The 19,077-nt window shown below is 45.8% G+C and overlaps 1 protein-coding gene across 1 annotated transcript in view; it reads right to left on the bottom strand.

The window, feature by feature from the left end:
• The window catches only part of trabd2b (TraB domain containing 2B), a 75,501-nt gene that overhangs the window by 51,601 nt on the left and 4,823 nt on the right, over positions 1 to 19,077 (bottom strand). The gene's annotated exons all lie outside the window — the stretch shown is intronic.

Genomic DNA, 19,077 nt, shown 5'->3' with positions numbered 1-19,077 from the left:
GCATTGACATGGTCTGAGAAGAATGGGTCACTCGGGCTGAGTTTTTTTTTTTTTTTTACTTTGTCCAAGATTGAGAAAGTTAAGAAATCCCTGCCCTGGAGTAAACTATGGAGCATGTGAGTGTGTGTATGTGGGAATGTGTATGTGTGTGTGTGTGTGTGTACACATTGTTTGGTGACCTTGTCTCACTGTAGGCCTACTACAACTTTTTTTTTTTTTTCTCCCCACCAAGTTCTCCGTTTCCATCTCACCACACTCCCTGCTGGGCTAAAGCCTATCTTAATTAACACATGGGATTTTATTAGATCACTGTTGGTTTAGTACCAGCTACGCATCGACTTTTACACTAATTTAGATTAGATTGAGGCTCCTGTGTGTTCACTAAAGCAAGGACACACTAACACACTACACTTGAGTGTCACTGAAAATAATATCTGTCAAAGTTAATTGAGTGGAAATGGAGTCACATAATGTAGTACCAGAGTCCATGCATGCCCTGTGTGGTTGTGTGTGTATGTGTGTGTGTGTGTGTGTGAGAGAGAGAGTGTGTGTGCGCGCATACATGTGTGTGTTTATGTGTTCGTCTGCATGCATGAATGTGTGCCAGTGACCCACTCATTGGCGTGTGGTCACGGGTGAGTAGCCGTGGTTTCAATGGCTCCATGCCGGGCCGTCGGTGGAGAACACACAAACACACTCGCGCACGCACATGTGCACACACTGGGCCTCGCCGACCGCGTCTGTCACAGTCCACGTTGGTTGCAGCTGACGTGAAAATACTTTGAGGCTTTCGCGCTGCAGCAGGAGAATGGAGAGGGAGCAATAGCACGGCGCTGCTCCCGCAAATAAATTCTCCCCGCGCCGCAATCATCGGTGTCAAAATAGCACAAGGGAGTAACACACAATAAAACACACACTCGCATCAACTCGCACAAAAAAAAAAACACATGCTGGGACTTAAAAAAACAGGGCGCACACTTATATGTTTGTAGGCCCTTTTTGAACAAGAAGACTGTTTACCATATGAAGACAAAAACAATCTCCCTCTCTTTCTCCCCTTTATCTAACTGTCCCTCCTTCTTCACCTCGCTGCCTCACCCACTCCCTCCTGGTTCATTTCAGGCCAGGCAGTGGCCATGGCAACAGTCCAGGAAGGTGGGTGAATCAACAGAGGCTCACAGAGGCCCTTCTCTCAGCCTGTCTCTCTCCCGAGGTCGGGAGGGGAGTTCAATTTTTACTGCTCTTGCTGGTGGGGTCGGGGTGGAGGGTATTTGATTGGAGGAGAGGAGAGGAGACATTCGGAGGCCATGTCTCGGTGTGTGTCGGGGGGATGCAATGGCTTGTGTCAGTTCACACTCATCCAGCGTGTCTCTTCTGCTGTTGCCAAAATGGTGGACGAGGTGTCTGTGTGTGTGTGTGTGTGTGTGTGTGTGTGTGTGTGCTGGTGTATCATCACCGGCACTGTCGGTGTCAGGAGTCAGAGTGTCGGTGACAGAGAACAACTATGCAGTGCACGCGCACACACACACACAGACGGAGCAGACTTGTGGGACGGGTGACACAGACACATGTTTATCATTGAGGGGATTGGGTGGATTCCTTTCATCTGAGAATGGCTGACTGTTCCCTCGCTCCCAGCCTGACCTCTCCGCCGTCTTTATCTCCCTCTCGCTCTCTGTCTCTCCGGCTCCCTGGCCTGCTTTCCTTCCCCTGTCGTTCTCCCTGCGCAATTTTCATTTGCCGCTTTTTTCTTCCCCACCTTTCTGTCGGGATTTTTCTGTGCCTTCATCTCACTTGCCCGCCTTGATCCATTCCTCTTTTTCTCTTTCTTTCTTTCTTTCCTTCTCAATCTCTGTCTTTCTCTCTACCCCGCTGACCCATCTGCTTTTCATCTCAGCCCAGATAGATGGGTGGAGAGAGCTGGTGGTTGCAGCCACAATGGAGTTGAGTAGGGGGGTGGTGGGCCACTTAACCCCTTAGTTTTCCAATCAAGTTCCCATAGATTATCACTGCTGACTGACCAAAACATGTGCGAGGCATATATCTGTGTCATTCTGATTCTGTGTGTGTGTGTGTGTGTGTGTGTAAGTGCACGTGCACTTTGACACATCTCCGTGTGTGTTTACGTGTGTAGGGGTGCATTCCTGCATGGACGGGTGTGACAAAATAAGTGAGTTATTAAGCTTCGCCAGGGATGTTTGCCTTCTCAAAATAAATGCACACAGATATTTGGCACGCTCCGGCATCAACCCCCAGTCCTCTGAACGCACACGTACACACACAGCGCTCTTCACTGCGATGAGCTGTCAGTCCCTGTTAGGCTTGGCATTCTCGTTAGCACGCGGTTTGGATCCCCTTTCAGAGGAGCTGAACTCGGGACCTTTTCCCCTCAGCACTTCCAGAGAGTGACAGAAGCCAGCGGAGGGGAGGCAGGCCGGGAACACGGGAAGAAGACAGACAGGAAGTGAGAGCCAAAGGTTTCCCATGATAAGGAGAGCATTTGTGTTTAATCATTTGTTGAAACGTCTTCCTACTCGCGTTTTGCAATCCACAGCGACTATTCCTAGACATTTTCAAAGCCCGCTTCCATGCCGACTCCAATAATCGTGTCTTCATGTAAACCGCTCCAAGATTACCCCGGAGTATATCAAAGGCCAGCTGTGGGAGAGAGAAATCAAGCTTACCAAAGCACATTTCACCTTATGAATAATGTTACTTTAAGTTTCAATTACATTCCTTCCAAATGAGCCCCCGAAGAGCCCATGGCTGATTAAAAGGAATTTATTTGTGTTTCTCTGGGAGAGAAAGTGGAATCGAGTTGCTTTTTACAAGAGCCAGATCAGCAGGTCCTCCTGGGTGGGCAGTGCTGCCCCAGAAAAAAAAAAAAAAAACACTGACCCCAAACCAGACATCCTTCAAAATGATTTCATCCACAATCACTGGTGCGCTGACGAAGGCGACCGATCCAAGATAAGCATTTTATTTTTTTTTCCGCAAACAAGAGAACGCAAGAAAATTGCTTCAGTGGAGGAGAATGTTCACCGTTTCTCTAAAAGCTGGCACGCTCCCAACCAAAAAAAAAAAAAAAAAAAAAAAAAGTCTCCGCACCATCCGTGAGGACGGATGGAATTCCTGGAACATCAAGCAGACTTAAACCAGACTTCACACTCTCTGAGTTCTGTTTTTTTCTTGCATAGAAACTGCTGATGGTTTTGACAAATAATCAGGCCGCCCCAGGGGAGTGTGGTTGGGGGGTTGCGGGGTGTGGGCGAGGTGTGAGGAGGAGCTGCCTTGTTTAAACGGCACATTCAGCGCTGGGAGGCTCGGCGGTTCGGGTGCCTCAGCGGTTTTAAGGTTCAGGGGTTTGGGTCTCTCCATTTTGGCAGCAGGTTTCAAAGAGGAGGAAAGGGCACTGACACATTTTACTCCCAGCAGAAACTCTGCTAGTTCAGTTAAAGTCTACCAAAAACAGAGCAAAGCCAAAGTTCAGACTTGGAAAAAAAATGCATAGAAATATAACATCACAAAACTACACGAGATATCTCTGTGAGGACTATGCAACTGTCAGGATAGGCCAGTTCCACATGATATTCACCAAAAGTTAATCACACTCACTGCCACACACTCTTTGGTCAACTGGTGTGAAAAGTACATCAGTTCTTCCTTGCCACATGACACATCTTTCCACAAAGTTTCACACAAATCCGTTCATAATGGCTTGAAATATCCTGCTAGCAAACAAACAAACAGAAAAAATGTAAGGGGGTGAAAACATAACACCACTCCAAATCTGTTCTGCAGAGGGAATGACTTATTGCTTATTCCACAGTTTTTGTCAGCTGAGTCTACAGGGTCCTCACTTAAATCAACCCTTGGAAATTTCGTATCGTGCACCTTTAGAGGTTGTGTAGGTAACTTTTCTCCTTATGCACAGGCAGTCTGAGCCAAACTAAACGCACCGAGAGACAAACTCTGGTCTGCATTCGATGTGAATCACCTTCACTACGTCGACATCAGAGCCACATGCACGAATAAGAATGTGTCTGTTTCCTTTTCCCTCTATGACCATCGCCTTGGCATTTTTTCTTCCCTTTTTTTCGCCTGCGCCTCTTCCCCTCCTCGTCCTCCTCCTCATGTTCTCTTCCCATGGTCTTCCAGGAGACTCTGAGCTTTTGTTTGCCTAAGGGACTATTTTGTGTAAACAGCAGCGCTGCCTCGGTTTGATAGTGGAGTTTATGTGGTTGATATGACCTGAGCAGCTCTCTTGCGTCAGCACTGGCTCTCGGCAGCAACACAGCCTCTCGCTGCACGGAAAACCTCGTGTCTCTTTATGTTTTTCAGAATTTGCACTTGGACCGATACGTTACAGCATTATTTATTCATGTTTTATGAGTAAAGTTTTCATTGGCAAAACGCTCCTTTGTCAGTCAGAGGATAAGTGTGCTTTTGCTGCGAAGCCGGCTTTGACAATAATTGGACGTGCTGGTTTGCTTTCTCTGACAGTAGCAACAGTCTCCTTTTATTTGGCAGAACTTCTTCCCTTGGCAATCCACTAATTCATTACTTGCAGTGACAAGACACATACAATGTTTGCGGCAGCATCTGCAGAGCTCACATACCTTGTTTTATTTATTCATTTCAGCTATTTATTTTAGCTGAATATCAGTTAGTCGAGGTCAAAGGTCTGATCTGTGAGCCTGTTTCTTGTCCGGGAATGAAAGACTGAACATACACACGTGGGAAGACAGATACGGACGCACACAGGATGCAGAGAAACGGACACACAAACACACATAGATTCGCACAGGGCTTGTTGCCATCGGTTGTACAAATCACTGGTGTTGACAATATCTGGATACATATCAAGTGGCCTGACTTTTCCAGGAATGGAGTCCAGAGAATGGGAGAGGATGAAAGAATTGTGATTTTGTGCACATTCGTTTCCAGGCTTCCAACAAACCTGCAGACACAGTTGCAGGCTTACAAGGTTTCAGACAGGGATACTGTGTTACTCTGCTGTGTTTCGAGGCAGGAAAATGTAAGTACGTGCTGTAGTGGCCTCTTTCAAGTCCAAGACACGGCCGGCAGCGGCTCTATGTGAGCGTGAGTCAAAGCTGAGCTCAAACAGGAGTCAAACCCAAGTCGAGACAGCCCACACTTTAATCTGGCCAATGCCATAATCATGTGCAAATTTGTTATTGGAGTAGTACTGGACATTTTATAATACTTGTGTTGGACTGTATCGCCCAAAAATAAATAAATTTAATATGGGCAGCTGGACATTCATCTATACAGTATAGAGCACTGGAGAGAAACACCCTGGTGATTTCCACATAATTGAGAGATCATTTGCGCTGGTCTCAGGCAAAACGACAAGACCTCAAGAAAAATATCTGAGATGCGACCAAGACAAATTAGGTCAGAGTCAAAGACAAGACCGAGGCTTTCAAAATTTGCTCTGGATGGCAATAAAACTAAGTGTGGACTCGAGTCCTACAGCTCCGGCGTGACCGCCCGTGCCAAGGGCAGCAGTGCTGCGGTAGCGGTCGACTGGGATGTCCCGTTAGCACACTGTCATCACTCCCACCCTATCTCCATCCTTCCCATCCTTCTATGCCTTCTTCCATCGCTCCATCCTGCTAAATACCCCGGCTGTTAGCAGGCATTAAAAAGCCATTCACACCGCTCTCGAGTGCTTGAGTTGGCCGTCACCGCAGCTGACTACAGAGGCTTCGAGGGGGCCTGGCCTCTCTCTCTGTCTCTCACTCACTCTCCCCTTTGCCTTTTGGCAAGCTGATAAAATAGACTTGTGTTTCCATTCCAATACTCACTTGGTCTCCTCGAGCTTTTCACAAAGATCTAGCGCTTGGCTGACAACAACGGCACGCACGCCTGCACCGTCTGTCAGTCAGGCTTTAGTCGGCTCGTACCTGAGAGAGTCAACAGCAGAAAAACCTATCAAAAACATGGGATTTGTTCATGTTGATCCGCGGAGGGAGCACAGCTTGGCCCGCACTGAGCCCAGTCCACATTTTTTTATTAGCAGATTCTGTAAAGTTGCGCTGTGACACAAGACGCCGGCGGCCACATCCTTTGGAGGCTGGTGGCGAGGAGCGGTCTCTGCGGATCCTCTTACCATTGGCTGACTTACCATTACAGTAAAGTCTGGAACAACCTAAGACAAATGCCATGGCCAAACCCAATACCGCCGTGAGCAATGAGGATGCAGCCAACACCCTAGTCAGGACCAAAAGAAAATGTCCTGATGTGCCCTGTTCCACATTTTTGCATTTTTAATGTGAAACAACACACACTTGGCTTACCTTCCAGAATGTGCGCCATTATTTTCAGTTTAAAATCTCTAAAACAAAGAAACAGGCTTTGGAGAACAGCTGAAACAACCAAGGACAATCCTTTGACAATTGCAATATCTTTTTCATCAGTTGCTTCTAAGATTAGTGTTTCCTTTATTTTTTTGTTTATTTATTCCGTTTTTTAAATGATGGCCATCCTGGAGCGAAATGAATCTGCCTTACCCAGAGTCAGCAAAAGGCAAGAGACATAAAAGCAAGTTGAGTCATAAAAAAAGGTCAAAAACAGTAATAAAAGGTCATTACATAAAAACGGGTCTTAAATTGTTTTAATGAGTGATTCATGTGGTCACATGTTGTGTTGGCGAGGACCACAAATGTGTGTTTTCCCAAAATAGACGCACAGCTGAAAATGACGCATCCTATTTAGGGGTGAAAGATCTTAGAAAAGAGACAAAGTGTTTCATGTTGAAATGAGGTGGCCATCCACATTGGGTGGCATGTTATGGGACGTTGTTACTACCTCAGGCAGGAGGTCTGGCACACAGTTGACAGGGGCATCAGAAACCAATTACCGCGTCTGCTTCCACACCAACTTTCCTCCGCCAAGTTCGACTCACATATCTGAATGGGCTTGTGTGCCCATGAGTTTTCTTGCTCACTCTCATCCACGTCTGCTGTTTCTCTGACTCTGACTGCCCCTGAGCTCGGCTCCATGAACGCCCCCATCTGCCTGAAGTCGAAGTCAGCTAAAGTTGTGAACACTCCTGTATATTACTTTGAATTTTTAGACCATTTAATGACACTCTGCAGGCGAATAATACTGTTTTCAGAATGATTCGAGTGATTTTTAGAACACCCCACAAACAGTCAATGTATTTAACTTCAAACATTTTCATGACAGAGTTACAAGTGTTCAGTGTGTCCCCCCCGAATTTTGCTCTCGCCAAGGTAGAAAAATCTCTGACATAATATTTACACCACAGGATATTAAAACTGTCTACTGAAAGCAAGACTGAAGACATGAAGGCCGTGCGACCCACCTCGCTTATCCAAAACTCTGGGACACATTACCGCCTTAAAATGAGGAATCAATTAACAAAAATCTAAATTAACAATAAAATGACTACAGGAAATGTGTAAAGAAAACAACAGTCTTTTACAGATTGTGTTTATGTCACTGTGACCAAGGAGGAACTTTCATCGTGTCAGCTGTGGTGCTAAATAAAAAGCCAAGATGCTGGCAGACCGATAGACTGGTGTGTGCGCGTGTGTGTATGTGTGTGCCTTGGACATGTTCAAAAACTTGGTTTTAGGGGTTTAATAATGCCCAGCTGATCCCAACGAGGGCCAAACGCCCAGTGAAATGCTGCTCACTCCCTGCAGTGCTTTATACGGCCCAGCCATGTGGCAGAGAACATGCTCTCATATCCTTAAATGTCCTTAATGTTGAACCTCTGGAGCATTTGAATTCTGTGTAAATATAATTAAACTCAGCGGATGCAAATAAAGCCTCGCAAAAAATGTGTTTTGTGTGTGTGTGTGTGTGTGTCTGTATTCAATATTCCTGCGCAAATGTGTGTCAAGTCGTGAGCTGTAGACGCTCCCTTTGTGCGTATGTGCCTATGACCATGAATTTGTGAAAGTCAACTGCCCCACCTGCTCACCATTAATATAGGTTTTACTCCATCAAACCGTTTCCCACACAATCCCACATCTGTGATTCACACAAAACACACATTCACCTCCGCAGCCCCTCAGGCTGACATGTTTCCCTGCTAATCTGTTTGCACAACTCTGGTGTGACCACAGGCCAATTACACATCGTCACATGATGCACACCACACACAAGAGAGACGGAGAAAGAGAGAGAGAGTGGAAGGGGGATATAGAAAAAGAGGGAGAAAAAGGGGTGAGGAGCCACCCACTTAGAGCTGGCTTCTCTCAACCTCTCCCCTCTCTTATCCCAACTTTCCCTGCCATCCTCTCACTTCTCCTCTGTTCCCCTCCATCTCCATGTCTCCCGCTCGCTTTGTGGGTGTAATTACAGCTGCCCGTCATTTAGACTCTCCCTAAACAACGGCACCCCTAAGGGACCACAGTCTCGGTAGGAATCTCTAAGTAAATTTGATTTCTCATCTCATTTACCTTCTATAAACGCTGCCATATGTTTGATATTATATTTAAACTGTTCCAGTGGACGCCAAGAGACTGTATGCCTTGGGAAAGGTAGAGGAACTGTGTTGGAAAAACTGCCCTGGTGAATGACAAGTGAAATTGACCGAGATCTGAGACCAGCGGGGGGAGGGAGGGGGAACCTCAAAACCAAGAGAAGACGGGGGGGGGGGGGACTTTACAGCAGCATCCTAGTATATTTTTTTTATTATTTTATTTTATTTTGGCATAGAGAGAACTGTCGAGTGCAGAAAGTGAAAGGTTTCCTGTGTTATTGTTTTTTTTTTTTTCGCTCTCGCTTTCTCCGCCGCTTTTTACCGCCAAATTGAACAATTTTATTTTCCTCTCCTCTCTCTCCCCCATTTTTCCTGAGCGGCATGGGGGCCACACTAGTTCTCCCACTCCCTGCCTCTCCATGCGCCTCCACTTCCCTATCCTATAATCCCTTTTTCTTTTTGGGATTTCTTTCTTGGTCCTTTCTCTCGTGGTAAGGATTGACCAGGTCACACGTCAACAGAAGAGCAGCCAATTTTACATTTTTTTTTTTTTTTTTTTTTCTTATCCCTTTACATGTCAGACGGGAAGAATTTTCACATACGGCTATACAGTGAGTGCTTGAAAATTCAGGATGTCAATTTAGTGTACTTTTCTGTGATTGACAGCTTACCTGACACTATCTGAAAAGGCAAATCTCACCTATCCGGTACTGAATGCAGCCTACAAATTATACAAATTATTTGACCCCGTCTTGGCCCGGGTCTATGTCAGTCAGACGGAAATAACAAACGTCAGCGTTCAACAGCAGTGGTTAGGGCTATTGGAGCTTTTGGCGATGGGATGGGGGTCATCTGGAGTGCGAGGACGAGGGCAACCGGCTCTCTCCGACAATCCGGCTCAGACAAAGTTCTGGGAACTAGACTTTGAAAGGTGAAACAGGGGCCTGAATGCTGCAAATGCCTGAAATCCCCCAAGCCGCGGAGGGCACGCAGGGGTAATATGCATTTATCGGCCAGAGGTTAACAGAGAAAGGGCAGAGCTCGGGCTGGTGCTCCAAAGTGAGGGACTCTGATGAAGGCTGCAGCAGCATTAAGCCCACTGCCCATCTAGGAGATCAGCTGCTGTTTTGGGATCAGTTTCCAAATGCTGGCCCAACACCGTGCCATGTTAATCCACTGACCTGGCACGGTATTTGAAAAGCAAACACACGCACATGCACAAACACAAACTGATACATGCACAGGTGTAGGTGGTGGAGATAAAATAGGTCTAACTGGTCCCGGTGCAGAGTGCAGAGCAGCTTGCCTGAGAACAGGGCTGTAAGGGGAATGTAAAGCTTTGGGTTTGGCGGTCATATTTCTCAGACAGGTTTGACTCAGCACTCAGCTCTGGGTTTGTACTTTCATGCCTGCAAATGTGCGTGTGCTGGTACCATCTGTGTTTGAGGTCTTGTTAATAGCACTGGAGCCCGTCTCCTGCTTCCCCGCTTCCCCGCTCCGCCTGTCTCCCTACCTGCCTGCTTTTCTTGCTTCCTTGCCGCCCTGCCTGTCTCTCTGATCTTCTCCTGTTAGGGTTGCTTGTGTCTCTTCCGTACCTCTCTGTCTATCTCTCCTCCCTGCTAAACTCTTTACCTACCTGTCTCACCTCCGTATCTGTCTGCTTTTCTCTCTCCCATGTCACCTTTCTCTCCTCAATTCTCTGCCTGTCTTTCTGCCGGCCTCCTTGCCGGCCTGTCTCCCTGCTGGGCTGTCTGTCTGTCTCTCTGTCTGGCCCCCTCCCTGGCTGCTTTCCTGCCTCGAGACGGGCCGTGGGACCGGGAACTGAAAGGTACACTGAGATGGGGAAGTTGGGATGGGCGTCACTCCACCCAATAGCACAGGGGGAGACAGGAGGAATGAGAGGATTTATGTGCTCCCTAATAAAGTTTACGAGTGGAGCCGTGTTTCAAGAGCTCCAACTGGCGGTTTTCACATCGGCCGGGGAGTTAGGGACCGTCATCGGAGCTCGGTCATGGAGACTCAGTCAGAGGCAGCGACGCAGCCACCATGTTTGGTTTCTACGCGCCTCTTTATTCCCTTGCATATTCAGTAGAGCAGAGGTGAACTAAGCACTTAAAGCCTCCGCCCAGGCACGTCGCAAACAATTTTTTAAAGTCTAACAACAGATCTTTGGTTGGAAAGCTACAGCAGGTGTAACAACTGAGTCCTGAAAATAGCGCATAGCTGTTTGCCCATGACTCACCTGCTCCACACCAAAACCTCACTTCAGCTGGGACTTTGACTAGAAGAAACACTAATACATGAGTTTTAAATAGGCCAATAAAGGTAAATACTCATTTTGTCACAGGCAAGGGAGGGAAAACTAAGAGGAACAGTGACAAGGACAATGTAGCCCTATTGGTTTATTAAAAAGTTCCCAGTGAAACTGGAATTATCACAACTGATTCTCAACTTCTCCAGAGGAGTTAATCAGTGGCATGCAAAAGGTTTCATCAGCTTTAATCTATTAAATCACTTTTTAGTGGGATTAAAGTGTATTGTCAGTGTGACGTGAAAATGGAATAGGGCTTGGTGACATCTAAATAGTACGTTGACATTGTGATATGAGCCTGGATATCATCTAATAGCATAAATGTTGTCTTTCCCTGGTTTTAAAGGCTGGCATGTAAACGGATGCACTCGGACTTGACTCTACCTGCTGGGTCATCATATCCACATTACAACTGATTATGAAAAATCTCTTTTGTGTAAATTATCTTATCTGAGCACCAAAAGCTGTCTCGTTAATACTGTCACAATATCACTATTATAGTATTTGGTTAAAGATATGATGACATTTGATTTTTGTCCATATAGCCCAGCCCCAATGTAAAATTTTCTGGGTGAATTAAAGTAAAATCAAATACAACTACAAAGTATACATATAAAGCACTAAAAGCATATAAAGTTTACACTGTTTATTCGGTTGTTTACTCTGTTTATTCTGTTTTATCTATTTATTCTCTCTTGCACTCATTATTATTTAGCTCTTGGTTTTTTTTTTTACGCAATAGTTATATAGATTATATTTTAATTATTTAAACTGCCCCACAATTCCATCTCTGTTGTAATCCGGAAGCCAAGCAACGGCATTTTGTTGCAAAAAAACTCACTGCTGTGTTTTTTTTTTTTTTTTTTTTTTTTTGTGCAATGACAATAAAGAAAGTCTAAGTCTAAGTCTAAAATTATGAGCATCACCTGATTAGACGGTAAAATAGAAGTAAACGGTAAGGAGCAAGAATGAGGGTGAAGGAGAGAAATGGGTAAAAAGGGTAAAGAAAGGTGAGAGGTGTGTGTGGGGGGGTGTAATTAGAGTTGAAGTGCTCCACTGGGCTGTGTATAACAGGGACAGGGCAGTGGGGGCACAGAAGACGCATGGGTCACATTAAAACAGGGTTCAATGAGAGGCCTCCACTAATGCTACCATAATCCCTGACAAACCTGGCTATGAGTCACACACACACACACACACTAACACACTAACACACACAGTGAGTTGTTCTCTCCTGGCACCTATTTATGACTGCTGGCCAGTGATGTGTGAGAGGTCTGGTAATATCTGAGGTTGATGTCACAGGCCGGTCCACTGAGCTCATCGCAGACCACCGGGTCTCTGACATGGAAAACGGCATGCCATGCACGGCGGCCGTCTTTTTCCATGTTCCCCTATGGGAGATTTAGATGCACGCAGACCATGTGGGTACTTGTTGGGTGCCGCTATCTCACCATCAGTCTCTCTTTGTGCTCAGTGGCATTCAAAAGTGATTATTTCCTGCTATTGTGCAGCCTGCTGACAGGCAGCTATGACGAGGTTTCAAGCATCAAGACAGGCTCAGAAACAAATGTTTAGATTTGGTTCACCCATGATTTTAAAAATACACAGTGTGAGTGGGAATTGGCAAGGAGGGAACCATAGTACATCCTGCTAGTTTTTTTTCCCACTCCGCCCTGCATCTCCATGTATATTTATGGGTAAATGTCTTGCTCCTGCATAGAGGGATCACACACTGTTTTGCTGTCCACAAGGCTGTATAAGTTTGAAACTAGATAAAGAATCACTTCATTAGATAAACACATTAAAGGCTAATTCCTGACTGCTAAGTGACTTGTCCACTCTAAAAATTACTAAATGGACATTTGATACAGTGCCTTAACAGTATGTGACAGCTAAACATGCGCTTTTCATTTCTGTACCGGCTGTAAAAGGTTGCACTGCATTTATGGCCCATCTGAGACATAAACTTCAAAAACATCTGTCAATAGATAAAAAAAAAAAAAAAAGGATCACATTAATTCTGGATTGTACCTTTATGTCACTCAGGAAAAGGCAGTGACACCACGTTACAAAGGCAAAACTGTTTGGTGGTGCACACCTCCCACTTCAGATTATCTGCCAGAAAAGAGAGGCTTTATCTCAACGGGGCTAACCGGGTTCAATAAAGGTAAAAACAACAACAGACAACAGCATTCCAGTGGGTCTCTGAGGAAATCAGTCAGTCGCATTCCTGTCTGCGATCAATCAGCCTCTGGCCCAGACAACCTGAAGTTAACCTCACCCTTCCTGTAATCTACCTGCTCTGCCCACAGAAAACAGCCTCCATCTCCAGTCAAGTTAATATAGCTTTCATTGTTGGGATGAAGAAATAAATATGCACTTACTTGTCATGACCCACTTGAAAAAGCTAATTTGCAAAGTTAAACATGATTTAAAGTCACTCGGAAAATATAGAAAAAATGAAAACTGTACATTTAAATGAAAGCCATTAGAAACCAAAAACATATTAAAATGAAAACCAATACTACTGCAATGTTCTGAAAACACAAGGCCAATCTCATTTTTATCAAGCATGTTTGGATTTTTTTTTTAATGAGATGTGTGTGTGTGTGTGTGTGTGTGTGTGTGTGTGTGTGTGTGTGTGTGTGTGTGTGTGCTTAGAGGAAAGCAAGGTCTATCCCCATTCACTTTACTAGAGTTTCCACTGCTGGGATGACAGAATAATTACACAGAAACAGACTATGGTGTGTGTGCGCATGTGCAAACACAAACTTAAACTGTTTTGGTCCACATTTTAAGGACAGAGGAGCACCGAGTGGAGATCGACTCAGGGGTGATCCACAGTGTGACCTGAGGCCGTTACAATTTAGCAAGAGGAGAACGCTCATTCCATCCACCAAACGGGGAATGTGGGCGAGGGACAGAGGGATGGTTTTGGCACGCCGAGCGCTCAAGTATGGAACAGCGCTCTGACCTTCCTCACTTGCTCGCTCGCTCACTGCCTCAGCGGCACTCAGCCTCAGTGACAATGTGGTGGAGTCATTAGCACAGTCCTCCCAGGTACCCAGAGGAGCGAGGAGGGACATGACCTCGCTGCACAAGTCTCCACAACTGGGACAAATCAACAAGCCCAGTAGAGGGACAAAGAACTTTCATGGGCAGTAGACTAAAGTATTTATATTGATGGTAAAAAGGAATTTTTAAGAGAAATGTTGTCTATTTGTGGTATTCTGTGCATTCCCAGTGTTATGTTGTACAGCTGTTACTTTTTTTTTTTTTTTTTTTTTTTTTGGTGTACCCACTTTCCCTACTCAACCTGTTTAATGTGCTCTTACTCTAGTAGGTGTTTTCCTAAATTTGCCAAAATGACTTTTGGCAACCGCCTGAGCAAGGGCATGAACTTGTTGAGTCAGTCCTACATGTGGGTGGAGAGAGCGATAGTGATAGCAGAGTGAGAGTTTTTACAACTGAGAAAAAGTGAGCAATGCACCACACACTTAAAACACAACATCCCTTGCGGCTGCATTGCATCATGTTCTATCGATGCCACTTTTACTGGAGGAACTGCATCTTTTCCTAGAGACTTCCTCCTCGTATTATCGTGGCACTCTCCTGCAAAACGGTGCATCTCTTTACTTTTTTTATTCTACGGCACTTCTGCCAAAACCTGACATGTCCTGCTAACGTTTTAGATAATTTGAACTTTCTACTGTCAAGCTAAACTGTAGCTGACACACAAAAATTTCACATACAGTAATATCATTGACATTTGGCCAGTTATGTGTTGGAATAAGAAAGAATACACCACAAAACAACATGGGTCTGTAATTGCAAGGAATGGCGTCATTTTTTTTCCAGTGCTTAAGTGTTTTATAGTGGGTTTTTCCTTTAATGTATAAGGTACTGGAGTCAACAAACTGGACAAAATATTAACGGAGTAGGGAAAAAATGTAGTTTTAAATTCTACAGTGCCCCCGCTCTCTCCGTGTCCACATCCGGCCTCTCTGCCTCCCTCTGCCTCCCCGTCAGCCTGCAGTGTTCTGGCCAGCACATAATTGTCTAAGTGCTTCTGGATGGCAGCGGGCTATTTGGTCATTAAGAGGGCCTATTAAGTCATTAGTGCAACAGTGGGACTGCCGTCTGCCTGCCGACAGGGCCAGATGATCGGCCTGATACGTGTTGCCTCGCAGTTTTCCACATATTTGCGCAGGTAATTATAGTTTAGATGTGAAACAAGCTCTGATGTCACGCTTGAAGGGGGAATGCACGTCGCCAGCACACTTTAAAGGTAATCTCCTCCTCCCCTTCTCCTCCTTCGGTTTCCACCTCTTTTTCCACTCTGCGTGTTTGGTTGTACGCGTGTGTGTGTGTGCACAGATGAGCAATGGGTTAGCAATGGGACAGCCAGAGCCTCAGGACATGTCAGAGAGAGAGATAGAAGGAGAGGGAGAGAGGGAGAAGAAAGATCCAAAAGGAGCCAGGGGGGTCAGAGGAGAGAGGAGCAGAATGGAGACATAACTGCTTTTTCCATCACTCTCTGGCCAACACATCGCTGGAATGTAAATATTTGACTGTGGGTAAGGTCGGATGTTACTTAATTCCTCCCTTTAAAAATGTCTTGTTTAGGTGAACGCAGTCCAAAGAACACAATTTGAAGTGTTCTGTCATGATTTGATACGACACATGAGAGAGTGATTTTTCGAATTCATCTCTGCCGCTGTTCTCAGCATCCCTGGCCTGGCCCGTGGAGATACTCACCACCCTGCTCTCGCAATATCATATTCACTGCTTACCATAAATATTCATCAAACTACAGTCCCTGGGCCTGTACAGACTATGGCAGTACCTCTGGCTATATACTGTACTGTAGTGTAAACAACTGCAGTGACATTTTGCTTTTAAATCTGGTTTGAATCATTAGTTTATATGGTAGAAACATATACTTTTTCAGAAAGTGTAATTTTAATTACACAAAAAACAAATGCTAGCATATGAGGTTATGCTCTACAAAGTTAAATGAAAAATGTGACATAATATATGCTTAGCTCAGTATGGAAATACAAACGATAGGACTTCACAGGGAGAAAGTCAATGCTCCTGACCCAGAAAGATGAAAGTTTCACATTCAGACCACAGCGTGTAAACTCAGTAGTTGGTATCCTGCAGTCATGTACTTTTCATAACGCATTTTCATACATATATTGGAAAAACTAAATGCCATCCCATTGACTATGATTATACTATCAAAACATGGCGCGATATGATATTGCAGCCACATCACCCGGCCCTTATCCTGGCCCTGAGCACTGAAAGTTCCCCACTCTGACCACAGCATGTGTGAGGCTTATATGCCATGTCAGCACAACAGAGAGCCTGAGCCTAACATCTTCACTACCAGAGGGCTGGGACAGGAGTCGAACTGATTGAAATAGACATGTCAGCCTGTCACTGAGCCTCAGTGCTCGCGCTCTAAACTGGGCACCTCCTCACCAAGAGGAGGAGGCCATGCAGTCTCCTGCTGAGGAGAAACCAGATCCCGTCCTTTCTTTCCTTCACCCAGACCCCTCTCGGGCCCCGAGGTGACAATACTGGCATCTAGCGATGGTAAGTCTCTCTCTCTCTCTCTCTCTCTCTCTCTCTCTCTCTCTCTCCCTCTCTCCCTCTCTCCCTCTCTCTCTCTCTCTAACAGATCGTATCATGGTGAAAATAGCCCTGGTAGGTACGAGCTTATCCTGGTCACCCTGGGGCTGCACAAACTACCCTCTTTGCCCAGTTTGACCCCAGCAGACTGCCAGTCTCCTTACCGCTCCGCTGCTCTGCAACTCCAGCGCCACCTCCCACCGTGACCCGTGACCTCTGCCTAGGAGACAGGCGCCACCGATACGACGTCATTTCTCCCCGACACGGGCCAGTGGCCTCAGCTGCAATGCGACCCAGGGAAAATAAATATGGGTGTTTATATGCTGGGAGTGAGAGAGGCCCATAACCCGGAGCCGCCCCTAAGTCTCCCAAAGGCAGTGTTTCACTAAAACCATCTTTGTTCCATATCTTCCATAACGCTGAAAATTTATCTCAGCGGAATATTACTGCTGTGAAAATCACATTGCAAGGGAGATGATGCTGCGCACGCTAAGCAATCATGATGGCGCAAATGGAGTAGCTGCACTGATTTTAGAAGGGAGAAAATTTACTGCAGGCACAAATGAATAATACCTTTGGGGAAAGGAAGTATGCTAGATGTTATTGACTCCTGCAGCAGTGCTTGTGCAGCTTGCACCCTTCAAGCTGGCCTGGCCTCCTCCAGCCATTCCCCCTTGGTGCTCATATCGTGCTGCAGGAAAGCTTTTGGCACTGGCTGGCCCGCCCAGCTGTCGACCTACATCGCCCTCCATGGCGCTGGAGAAGAACCATGCACCACAGCCTGCCCTTGTTTCCACAGCCACTAAACTCCGTCTCACAAAGTGCTCCACACCTAATGGTCTAAAGAGAGCTGTGGTTGTCAGGCTCCTTGCCAATCTTGTAAGGCCTGGCGCACCTAGTTTCTTTCTTTCTCTCCCACCTACACATACATCACCACAACAAACAGAACATCGCGGCACTAATAGACTATTACCCAGAGGGGACAATTTCTTTGCTGGATGTCTAGTTATCTAAAAACGTCTTCCTGTGAGATCAGAGGCCCCAAGGCGATGACTGACTGACCCAAAGACATCGGCCGCCTACACTCCAGGGAGCTGGACAAAGCCATGCCTCGAGACCGTTCACCTCTACGCAGCCCCACTGCGCTGGCACCACTGGAGCCAGGTGCCTGTGCAAAACCCTGTGGCAGATGATAAATCACTAGCGTTCAAGTTCCTGAGAGTCCCTTAGCGACGCCAGAGCGGCAAAGTTACAGGATATTGTAAGCAGCTACTTTTATTGGGAACAAATAATATGCGGGCCGGCAGGGTTTGGAACCTTTCCCAACTTAGATCTCTTTTTAAGGGTTGCTCATGTTTCAGATTAGAGTTAGCACTGACACGATGCACATCAGTCTTCCTGCATTTTCCCCTCCTTGCCCCCATACAACGGCACTTTTTCTATCCTGCAGTCAGCCACTATCTGGACCATCTTCGTCTCTCCCTATCAGTGCTTCATTTCCCTCTGTCCTCACCCCCACCCACGCATTTTTTCTTTAACTTTTTCTCTGTCCATCCTTCTGACCTCATCGCTGCTCCAATCAAGCATAGAGGGATCCAATCAACCATAGTGTTCAGATTATATCGCAAATTATTATAATTGAGAATAATGGTTTCCATGTCAGTTTCATTTCAGTTCCAAATTGTTCTCATACATATCTGGAAATGAGGGAAAGCCCAATAGAACTTGTGCTCTTCTGCAGTGAAATTCAAGTTATTCATCATTCAATTTGGAACATATTTCCATGGTAGTTAATATGTTTTGCACCATATTTCAAAAAACACCTGCCTCATAAAAGTTTTGACTTTATCATCGCTTGTAACTTCACTGTATTCTCCCTTTGTTTTTCTCTGAGGAACCGTAGAGGACACTTGGGTGATACATATTGGACCTGAATGCAAGTTCTCAGGAAACAAACCGTTTTCAACAGTTGGACACCGTACCGCTACTCAACTCTATTACAATGTAATTTAAAACAGTGTTGTTATTAGGGGCAACTGCTGTGCCTGCCACACTAAATACAGATCAACTTTAGGGCAGCTACACTGAGAGCAGTGTTAAACTGTAAAGGACAGAGGGCATGATTTCCTTCACCATCGCAGGAATAAGACGTGTCTAGTGTACATAACACGCTCCACAAATTGCAAAGCACTCCTGATAGCTTTAGCCCTACTGGGAAACAGAGAGCTTTGCTGGGGATATTTCTTGGGTTAGTAAAGCTCTTAGGCATGTGCAGGGCATGCAGTGCAGCTTTGACAGCGTAGTTAGGAGGTGCTGATGAAAGAGGAGAGGCCGTGTGAGCCCACGGCCTCTCAAATTAGCCCAGGGAGCCCTTCGATCTGTCACATGGAGACTCGGGCCCTCACAGGCTGCTGTTGTGCTAACACCGCTCATGTGCACGCAGCGCTTTGCATGCACGTTGCTTATGTACCTTCGTGTGTGGCGTGCATGCAAGGCACATGTGGTTGCTTGTCTGTGTGTGTATTGTATGAATACACGCACACATATTTTTCTGTTTCCTTAGTGTGGAGCAGAGATCATATCAGAGCATAAATTAGAGAAGTGCATCCTCCCCGTCCTGTCAGGGCTCATCACAGACTTT

This window comes from Myripristis murdjan, chromosome 4 (assembly GCF_902150065.1).
Source record: "Myripristis murdjan chromosome 4, fMyrMur1.1, whole genome shotgun sequence".
Taxonomy (NCBI): domain Eukaryota; kingdom Metazoa; phylum Chordata; class Actinopteri; order Holocentriformes; family Holocentridae; genus Myripristis; species Myripristis murdjan.
Note: the sequence above shows the minus strand (reverse complement) of the source record. Positions and strands in the feature narration are given on the sequence as shown.